Raw genomic sequence first — 9,552 nt, forward strand, 5'->3', positions numbered from 1 at the left:
GTGGATGCCACTTGAAGATATCCTCATAAGTGAAATAAACCAGACCCACATGTGCAAATATTGTATAGTCTCCCTAGTGTAAGAACTCAAATGAAGAAATACAAATAGAAAGGTATAACACAATTAAAAGGAAAGTGAGAACTTGAGGATTAGACAATGAAGAGACAGCAAGGAAAAAAGCTAGGAAACATGACAGGGGCAAAGCCATACATTTATTTATACAGGATGGGTAAGGCAATGATCCTGAGAATCTCCAGCAGGTTTTCAAAACTAACAGTTAATTGGTAGGATTCTCACCCTGACTAACTATATATGCTGATACCTGTGGACTAAACAACTGCACTGAAGTTAGCGATGTGTAATAATATGGTCATGCTCAAAGTGCCTGCCATTCTGGTTTTCTACATACATGCTGCTTGTCATGACATGCCATTTGCTGCTGTGCTGTCTCTTGGGTAGATGTTTGTTTAAAAAGGAAGGGGCTGGTGAGTGAAGGCAAGAGAAGGAAAAGGGGTGTTGCAGTTCTGTCCCACTACAATGCTGTATATGGTTAGATTTCTAAACTTCTGTGTCAAAATATGTAATTGTTTATTCCTATTTTTTTAAATGTATTTTTACTTTTTAGGATTTTTTCTTCATACTCTGTAGGGACTTAAAGTTTAACATATTAATACTTTATGAAAAATACCTGTTTCATGTCATGCCTAAGATGTTTGATATTCACACAGATAGTGAGATTAAGCTCAACTGCCTAGGTTGTAGGAAAATAACAATAAGCTTCTCTTCGGAGGGTTAACAACCTAAGTTTGCAGACCAAAATTTAGAGAAAAAGAAGGTCTGCAAGGACAGCCAACATTTTGGCCCTAGCCTTTCAAGATCAGTTAAGACTCAGGACATAGGAGAACCTATACTATAACATCATGTAACTCAGTTGTGTCCCAAATTTTCTGATCAAGGAGATTATGGGGCCACAGAGGGAAGTGATCGATGATACAGAGTGTACCTAAGGAGAGTCATCTGGAGAGAAAACATTCTCTCAGGCTTTCACAGGGAGCAAATGGGTCAAGCAATGGCCTTGACTCATCCACATGGCTGACACTGACAAAGGATCTTCAAAGTGCGGTACAAGGTTTCAGGATAAATTCTGAGGTGATTTGACTGAACTTATCACATACAAAAGCTACATTTCTTGTTATATAGGTCCTGCTTTATCTTGGTCTTACTAATCCAGCAGAAAAGTAGAAAAACAAAGTAGAAAAATAAAGCCATATGAATATGTTGAGCTGTAAAAGACTCAAATTAAAAACTTGTGATATTGCCAGTCTTAAGGAAACCCCACTATTATTATGGATTACTGGAATATATTGAAATATTTTGCTGAATTCATGCACCTATAACGTTTAAATGACAATGAAAAACCTTTCTCTGACAAAACTAAACAAAAAAGGGGTTACAAATGAACGACCATTTTGTATCTGTATATTGAAAATAGTTAGAATAGATATACAGCTAAATTCTCTTAATTCAATAAATAGAAAGATTTGTTCTAATAGTGTTTGTAAACAGGATATCATTTCTCCATCTTGTACAATGCATAACCACTAAGACAACAATATGCAATGTATAAATTATTGAAACTGTCCTACTAATCAGATTTGAAGTTGTCTCATTGCTGTTTATTTCTCAGTAAAATTATTGAAAGAAAATTTAAAAATAAACCTTTCCTCCCTTCAAAAAAACTCAAATATTTCAACTAACAAGTAAAGAAATAATGATTTTTTTAAAATAAAATAAAAAATAAAATGTAATAGGTATTGAAAAAAAAGACAACATAGGAAAAAATAACTCCATTTTATTTTAACTTTAAAAGTTTTCTTCAGGGCAGAAATACAGTAAACATTGTTGAAAGAGAGGGACATAGAAATATACATCTTTGTAACTATTGGTAATCTTGGCACCTCCTGAACAAGTGTCAAGGAGAATATTCTACCAAGAACTTGCCAAGCACAGAGCACTGTGAGGTGTATCCCATTCCCTGCAGTAGGCGTTGTTCCCATGCCCCACTGTTATGTTTTGTGTCTAGTTGTCCCCCCCCAAAGCCTCATGCAGTCATGGGGTGAGGACTTCTAGAGTTTGTGTTAACTCATGATCCCCTGGGAGTATGTGTGATCCAAGGCTGGGATTATGGGTTTTAGTACTGCTGGGATTACCCATAGGTGGGTAAATACTGGGAAGTACCCATAGGTGTGAGTACTTCCCCTACCCTGGGGCAGGTAATTTGCATTACAATGTAAGGTGGGAAGAGAAGCCAGCTGCTTGAGCTGCTGCTACTCCTCCCTTGTGCTCTAGCTCTTTGCCACCACTGTGAAAGGTTGCTTTCTGCTGTGTGCTGCTCTGCATTGGACCCAGATGAGTATGAACTGAAGCCTCCAGTAATAAACCTTTCCTTCCTTCATTTTGAGTGTCGGGTATTTGTCCCAGCAACGAGAGAAGAGTAACTAAGACACCCACTTTCTGAAGAGAAAGAAAGCTGAAACTTCTTTCCAGCCAGTCAATATAACTGCTCTCTGGTAAGACATTCTTTTTCTGAAGTAGTAATGAACACAGCAGCCTCCAAAATAGTGCTGCAACACATGAATGCATGCCTGGAGCCTTCTTTAGCTGCAGAAGGGAAAAGAATTTTTTTAAAAAGATGGAAAACAATGTTCTATTTGATCTCTTCCTTACCTGTGCAGATATCTGCAGTTTTGGAAAGATCATTTCTGAGTGCACTTTCCATACCTAGTGCAAATGGCACACCGTCAGTGTCTGCAACCACCATGTTCAAGTGATCCATGCTGGGAGGAAGGCCTGGCCCCAGTGCCAGAGACTTGTAAATTACTTGGGTGATTCAATTGCCCATGCGTGTTAGTTTTGGCAGAGCAGGCATATGGAAAACTGTTCTCATGTTTTTTGGCTCTTATACTTTGCATGTCAGATGAAACAGCAATGCAGAATTAAAGCTGTTCCAGGCCAAGGCAGACATTGCATTTAGCTGAGTTTTGGGAGACAGAGTGATGATGAGAAGGGCACTCTTTTCCAATTTGGGGGATGTGCATTTTGGACTCAGCACTGTCTCTCACCAGGGTGGACAAATCACTCCACTCTCTGAGTATCAGTCTCTTTGGTTTGAACTGAAGAATTGATTCTGTATTAAGATTTCATGACTGCTAGTAAAACAGCATTTCAGATTAACATTCTCAAGAGTTTTCTTTTTATGAAAACAAGTAAATCAAAACCTTATAACAAAATAATAAGAGAGTAACAACAGTTAATACACTGTGTATTGTTATCATTGAAGTAACTATTCAGAGTATAAGGCATGAGCATTAAAAACCTCTTTAAATACTATTAACACAAAACGTCCTTTTCAATGAACTAAGAGAAACTAATTGTATAACTATCTTTTTTTTTTCATTTCCCTTCCTTCCTTTCCCTTTACCCCTAATTCTCTTTACCTTTTGAATAAACTCTTCCCATTTCATGATATCTATTGTATATTTTGTGGGATTTTTTCATTTGTCAATTTTTATTTATCAAAAGTAGGAGAGTCTCTCAGTTAATATTTATGACTAGGTTGAGAGTAGGAAGATTTTTTTTCATATATCCCCACTATAATCATGAATAATTGGGATTGAACTCTGGACATAGAGCCGTAGAGGACAAATCTCCTGCTGGCCAACCAGTGGACTGGAAGCAGCACTGAGGATGTTTCAGCTGTTAGGTGTGACCCAGCAGCCACGGAAAAGTGTACAAGCATACATTGGAGGCAAAGAAGTGAATGAGAGCAGATTGCTTATGTTCACAGAAGTTCATTTTTTTATAAACCAAAAATGTATTAAACACACGAGCAGAGTTTTTCTTTTTATGGAAACTGCATGCTAAATTCTCGATTGTATATTTTGGACCTTATTTACTCTTTAAGTTTCTCACACCAGGAGACAATACAATATTTACACATGTGAGTCTGATTTATCTCACTTACGGGTATACAAAAGAGGCACCTATTTCCCTATGGAAGCCTCAAGTTTGTCCTTCCTTATGGCTGAGTAGTATCCCATTGTATAAAAAGACCACATCATTTTTTATCTATTGCTTGGTTGATGGGCACTTGGGTTGTTTCCAAAATTTAGCTATCACAAATTATGCTGCTATAAACATGGGTATACATATATGACTATGGTATGATGTTTTTAATTCTTCGGGGAAGATACCCTGAAGGGGAATAGTTTAGTCAAATGGGATCTTTAATCCTAATTTTTTGAGGAATTTGCATGCTGATTTCCACAGTAGTTGCACCAGTCTGCAACTTTCTGTCTTTACATTAAGAAAGGGTTTCCTTAAAATCTTGTTTCTTCTGTTGTCCTTCTCAGGACTAAAAAAAATGAAATTTCTTAAAGAAGTCATTTCAATCATTTGGTTGTATTGATATGGATTAGTCCATAAACTTCCTATGACATTATGTGAAGTAAAACATTATTTTTATTTACCTATCCCTTTTCTTCTTTATTTTTCTCATTCACTTACAGAAATAAGAAATTAACCTTTTGAACACTAGGAAAGCAAAAGGGAATCTAATAATGATACTATGCTTCATTTAAAATAAAAAGTTTTGAATTTTTATTTACACTAATAGAACAAGGCCATATCAATGACAGAAAATTTTAAATCAGAGTACAAAACACAGAATTACCAGTGGTTTCCCCACTCATTGTCAATCATGATTTAGTAACTCTATTAAGAGTTCTTTTTACTGTATTATACAATTTTGTATCCTACTTTTCCCATTTACGAATATAATGATATTTTTTCAAATCATTACAAACTCTGCATTTTTAAATAATTACATACTGGGGCTGGGGAGATAGCTCAGTAGAATAAACACTTGTCTGGCAAGTGCAAAGGTATGAGTTCAATCCCTGGTTCCACCAAATAAATAAATAAATAAATAAATAAATACATACATACATACATACATACTATTCCACATGTGTATATACCAAAATTTACAGTCTTTCCCCCACAGATGAACACTTCAAGCAGTAAGTTATTAAACATTAGACTTGTATATAAATTACATAAAGCTTTCAATCCACAGAACTGCAATACTTGGAAGTCAAACAGAAGCAAAGAGAAGGAGAAGCCAGGACCATCTTGATGGCTACGTAGCTCTTCAGAATAGATGCCAATGGAAGACTCAGTGAGAGATCTCGGGAGTGCTTTCACTGAGGTCTGGAAGTCAGAAAAACAGCCAGTGGCAAGCAAGTTACAACAAATGCTTATTCCAAGGAGAAGCCCCACTAACTCCATGGCCAAGAAAACAATACCAATCCAACAAAACAAAATTTTCTTCAACAGTAGAAAAATACTTTTCAAACAGTTGAGGGAAAGGGCCAAGTGCCAAGCAAGAAGTTCCACTGTCTCAGTGGTAATGGATTAAGACGAAGGGCACCATTCTCTGCAGAATGGTATGTAAGAGAGAAAGAAACTCAACTCTTTTACAGTCATGGAGTATCCATAAAGAAATTTTTGTAACTGCTTACTAAAGTGTCTAGTATAGGGTCAGCCAAATAGCTCAGCGGATTAAAGCACCTGCAAGCAGGAGCAGGGGGCAGGGGTTTGATTCCAGGCCTGCCTTGATGGCAAATGAGACTGAGTGTGGTGGCACGTGCCTGTAATCCCAGCACTTGGGAGGCTGTAAACAGGAGAATCACTATGAATCCGATCTAGTAGTGAGGCCCTGAATACCCTGCAGACCCTTCCCTAAAATACAGAAAAAAATAAATAAAAAAAATAAAGTGTCTAGTATAGTATATTCTTTCATATCATTTTCAGGAAGTACATAACAAACACCAAAACTACTTTCCTTGCAAAACTACTTTCCTTCCACCAAGTAGCACTAGAGTTGAGGTGATACACAGAGGAATTATCCTTCATTTAGTAAAGCCATCTTTGCTGAATTCCATGTATAGAGTTTTCACAACCATTTTAGAGATATATGGAAAATATAGAATAATTTTACTAGAAAATGTTCCAGTGTTTGTAGACAAATATATCAATGATAATAAATCATTAAATCTCCATTGAAGACTTAGAGAAACACTGTGGTATGGCTAAATAACAAGTGGCTTGAAATTTTAAGACAAAAGAGAAATTTTCCGAAGTTTCACAGTTAAAATAACCTACCAAACACATATTTAATAAGAAGAAAAATAAATTATACAAACCAAAGTTACTGAATCTATAGTTCCTATAAACTGCAGAAAAATTAGGAAGTATTTCAAAGAAATTCATTTTGATAGTAGTTTATTAGACATTGAGCTGATTATTTCAAGAGTTTCTTAATATCTTTCACTTCAAAGTATTTAATAATATGGCAGAGGACTTTCTTTCTAGTTCTGAAAGAGATGGCCTACAGTCTAGACAGTCTCTTAGGAGCTCTTCCTGTGTACTAATCCTGGATTTCATCTATTACTCATCTCCTAAGAGGTAATCCAAACAGATCAAGAAATAAAGCTTTTTTCCCTCCCCTCTTCTTTTTTGGCTTTAAGAACTATTTTTAAGTTAATATTTCCTGTTCCCTCCTAAGAACCCTGGAACCTTTACAAACAGTTGTTAAATAGCTATAATTCTTTCCCGTAGTCATTCACCACAACTCCTTGGGTAAGTAACACCCATTTTAAGGTACTATAGTATCAGCCGCTATAACAAAAGAAAAATAGCTTTATAGCAATTGCTAAACAAAGGCTTTTAACTCAAGAAAATCCTGCAAAAGAGAAGGCCTTGGGGGTTGGGTTTTGGGAAGTCTTTTTGTTTGTCTGATTTGGTTTGGGGAGGTTGTTTGTTGTTTTTGCTTTAAACAAGGATTGTGAGTCTTTCTAAACTCAAGATATCAAAACCTCACTTTATTAGACTATGTGTAATTAAATTCAGAACTAATTTTTCATGTTTTCTTTGGTGTCAAACTCTATGCCAACTAAATTTTTTTTAGTTGCATGTTTATTTTGCCACATTATACCTATTTCCTGGCATCAAATGCAGCCATGTTTCATGATTGACTCTAAGAAATGTTGTACTGCTTTCTTTAAAGGGAAATTCGCAAAATTTTTGGGTGAAAAAGATGAGTTTCACAACATACGATTCACATGTCAAGTTCAGATGATGGGGAGAATTTTGTCCCACCATCTTTCAAAAGGAAATCTTTGCAACGTGACTATCCAATGACTTGTATAATAGGATTCTAAATGGTTTTCTTCTTCTTTTAGTTGAGAATTACATTAAACTGAGTAATAGTCAGAGAAAAGAAATTAAAGCCCATGATGTTCTTGTCATTTGACTTGAAACCAATGCTTTACCAAAGAGCAGTAACAGCCCAGAACACAGTTCATATCTTCATTATTAAATGGCTCTTTTGGCTTTGCATACTATTGGTGATACTTAAAATAAAAATTTTCTTAAAGTTTAAAGATTCTTACTTCCAGTTGCTATCTCCTAGTTGGACATTGTGCAAATATTCAAGACCAAAGCATAAATGAAAATGTCTGGAAAATAAACAAAAAATTGCTCATTTTCCCACTTAAATAAACAAAAAGAAAACTATCCAAACTAGAGTCATAGCACCTGTAGTTTAGGTAATTCTTTAATTAATATAATCCTCTAGCTATCAAGAATTTATACATGTTTAATTTTTGTGCTTAATTTTATTTTTACTTTTGACACAGATTTTTAAAGATAAAAGTTCACTGTAGACAGCATATAAAATTGCTGTTTTACCCAAGGATTCTGGGAATCCTCAAGAAATGTGGCAGAGAGTGTACTGGCAAATGTATTTGCCTTCTTGGCAAGAGCGTCTCAAACTTCAGGGTGTATCAGGCTCACAGAGGGTGAGTGGAGGCATTGATAACACAGTGCACTTCACAGGTGCCTCAGGCACCCATCCGAGCTGTAAAATAACAGGCTTAAATCACACATTCAGCGTCTCATGGATTTTGTCCAAGGATTCAATTTTTAATGTACCCTGCCTTATCAGCTCTGTATTGATACACAGTTGTCCTTAATTTCTAGGAATGCTGATATATTTGCTTTTTCTGTACAGGATTCATCTCTGGTCATCTGGCCACTTCTCCTCAATACTAGGAATAGGAAAGAGAGAACAGGTCAATTTCACCAAAAGAAAGTCCATGGCTCAGTGAAAGGTGAGTTCAACCTATTTATCCCAATTTTTTTTTAGAGAGAAAGAATACCTCTAGCTTTCAACAAACTGTCATAACAGCCACATCTAGAGTAAGCACAAAATCCTGCCTCCCCTTTGGAATGCCCGTCTCTTCAGCAAACACCATGGGTAATCTGTTGACAATTTCCTGTTAGCCAGACTGGCGCTAATTCACAACTGTGGCAACCACTTCCTCCTTGTGAGGTTTTGCAAAGAGCCTTTTGCCGTAGCAAAATTCATTCTTGAAGAGGTCCTGCTAACACGTGCTTTGTTCCTGCTGCATCTCATGTGCCTGAAGAAGCGCCTGGAACACAACAGGCTCCCTGTGACAAATATTTATTGAACAAATTACTGGGTTTTGGTCACAAAGAGTATGTGATATTTATAGCCACAAAGAACATAATAAATTTAGTGCACCATCCTTTGTAAATTATCAAGGAAAATTTACTCACAAAGTTCACTCCTATTTTACAGACATATTCATCTGTGTATGTGTTTCAAATATGGAATGCTTCATAGTCTTTTCTCCTACTTCATAATATAGTTATGAATAAAATATCATTCAGGGGTCTCTTTTCTGTACTATAATATAGTTAGGATGGATTTTTCAGTGTTAGCATAGAAATTTAAGTCATAACACACCAAGATGACTCTAAACTTCTCCCTAGAGCTTTTTGAAACAGTATATTAGTCATAAAAGACGACTCTCTATCTTTCCTTAAATATACCAAGAGAGCCCTGATGTGTTGACCTTCATACTGTCTGTTGGCTGTGTCTGAAACAGTAGCTTTTCTAGGATGGGTGCTTCGGTTTTCAATTGATACAACCAATAGCATTCCTATCCTACTTATATTGGAAGTCAACAGGGTTTTCTACTTAAGGAGAGCTTCAAGTACATAAATTGAAACCACAAGTTTTATTCAATAAAGACAGATAGCCTCTATTCAGTAGACAAGATCTCTAAATTTCATTGGCCAATCAAATTTTGTAAAGAATTATAATCTAAAGCATTGGGAAGCTTGTCCATTGATGTGTTTCTCTGACACTGCTTTCTGTAATGAAAAATATAAACACATTTACTGGCAAGAAGCTAGCCTTTACCTTATAAAAATGATATCCTGTTTCACAAACTTGCAGTCTTCTTGGACATTTTCCATGTTTTCAAATAACAGATTAAGACATATGTCTACACAGAAAGAAAGATAACATAGAAAAGCATCAACCAAATGGAACTTTGCCCAGGTGAAATCTTTCATTTGATAAACATTTTTCAAATGGTGTCTAAGCCAAATATTATGCAA

The sequence above is a fragment of the Octodon degus genome, unplaced genomic scaffold (assembly GCF_000260255.1).
Source record: "Octodon degus isolate 3935 unplaced genomic scaffold, OctDeg1.0 scaffold00180, whole genome shotgun sequence".
NCBI classification, from domain to species: Eukaryota; Metazoa; Chordata; class Mammalia; order Rodentia; family Octodontidae; genus Octodon; species Octodon degus.